This window comes from Carassius auratus, chromosome 2, assembly GCF_003368295.1.
Source record: "Carassius auratus strain Wakin chromosome 2, ASM336829v1, whole genome shotgun sequence".
Lineage (NCBI taxonomy): Eukaryota > Metazoa > Chordata > Actinopteri > Cypriniformes > Cyprinidae > Carassius > Carassius auratus.
In genome coordinates, this window is record NC_039244.1 from 26,723,736 (window position 1) to 26,725,987 (window position 2,252).

Genomic DNA, 2,252 nt, shown 5'->3' on the forward strand with positions numbered 1-2,252 from the left:
ACTCAGAATAACTTTTTTTTCTGTATGAAAAAAGGTTTTGAAGTGTTTGGAATTTAAAAATGCAGGAAAATTAATAATTCCATCTTTATTGTCATTTAAAAAAATCCCCCACGACAAAACCATTCAAGCTATCCAAAACCCATTCACAATTTAAGTTCCTTAAGTTTTTTCAACATGTACACCAAGTTTGGTGTGTATAGTGTTACTCTCCTCTGAGCAGTATGCATTAATTCACAGCTAAATGTAAAAAACAATCCACATTCAAATCAAAATAGCCGACTTCCTGTTGGTCGTAGCTGATGACTGTGAAATTAGAAAGTTGTCCGTCTTGATAAGAACAATTTTTGTACTGAGTTTGGTGTCTGTAGCTAAAACTAACCCCCCCACTTTTGACAAAAGGTGGCGCTATAGAGTGCCTCTTCCACGCCCTCTTATGAAATTTTGCCAGTGTCTAGCTGTCACTAATACTGATATGTGTTCTGAGTTTGATGAAATTCTAAGTATGTTATATGCCTCAAAATCACCTGAGAAGTATTCCAGTTTGACATGTTGCCACGGCAACAATAGTTTTAGATATCCATATCCCCCCAGCAGATTTATATCGGCTGTGTTTTAACATTATTCTGATGAAGTTTGAAGCAAATTGAGTAAAAATAAGATGCTGAATTCAAAGCATTTTGAAATGACACACTTCCTGCTGCCACTTGGTGGCGCTATAACTTTGACTCCTAATAGTCACATATATGCGATCGACATCATACAATGAATAATCTGATGAAGTTTGATTAAAATTAGGAAATGTATGTGGATGGTATTAGACACTTCCTGTTCTCCATTTCTCGCCATAATTTCAAAGCCTCGCCACGAGCAAACCGTTCGAGATATCAAAAAATCCCCTGGCAATTTTTTCATCCCCAATGTCTTGAGATCATGTTGACCGAGTTTGGCGGCAATCGAGTAAAAAACCTATGACAAGTATATCAAATCCAGAGCATGCGCTTTTTACATAACTCTAAATAGCTGACTTCCTGTTGGGCGGAGCCTATGATATTCAATACGAAAGTTGTTCGGCACAATGAGATCTATATGTGTACTGAGTTTCATATGGAATATTGGCAAGTATGTGTGAGCTATACATCAACATTTCTGGACTGTTATCCAGGGGCGCCGGTAGAGCCCCTGTGCCACGCCCGGGTCCCAGCTTCTGCAGGCTCCTAAAGGCCACAGATTCCAAAGTGTGTGCAAATTTTCAAGAGTTTTTGAGTATGTTAAGGACCCCAAAAGCCCCACAAACTTTGACGAAAAATATGACTACTAAACCCAAATAGCCAACTTCCTGTTGGGCGGAGCCTATGACATGCAGTACGAAAGTTGTTTGGTTTGATGAGATCTACATGTGTACCGAGTTTCGTGTGTCTATGTGCAAGTATGTATGATATATGGCCCTCAGTATTCCAGGGGGCGCTGTAGAGCCCCTGTGCCACGCCCGTGTATCAGTCTCTGCCCGGCCCTAATGGCCGCAGGTTCCAATGTGTGTGCCAATTCTCAAGACTTTTTAAGCATGTTAAGGACCCCAAAAGCCCCCGAAACTTGGAAAAAAATTAGAAGAATAAATAATAATAATAATAACAAATAATCCTAAGGAAAACAATAGGGCTCTCGCCCTCCAGGCTTGAGCCCTAATTAAAGCTGCAAGCAGCGATGAACGGGCCCTCGCACCCGGGCTCACCGCCATCGTGTGGCTTTAGTAAAAAGGTGAACGGTGAGAATATGCATTTAATGTCCTAAATATAAGTGGAATATATCAAAGTATATCCATATATGTGCCAATCTTACCGTTGCCAGCAGGTGGCGCTATCATTATAATGGAATATTGGCCTTCAGATGTGTGTTCAGGCCAGGACTCTATCAACATGTGAAGTTTGGGAGATTGAACATTTTATGCTTGAGTTACAAAAACTTCTCTTGCTGTGGCAAGACATCAAATTTTGTCATGGCGCCATGGAACGCCCTTTAACAAAAACTCAAGATCTCCAAAAGTAACATTGCACAGGCTTTTAGATTAGACTGACCACAAATATATGTTATCTCAAAAATTAAGGAGTAGTTTGTCGCAGCGTAAAAATGTCACTTCCTGTTGCCAATAGTGGCGCTATGACTATAACTGAATGTGGGCATGTAGATCTGTTAAGGGCAGAAGTTTTATCTAACATGTGAAGTTTGGGCAGATTGGACATTGTATGTCTGAGTTA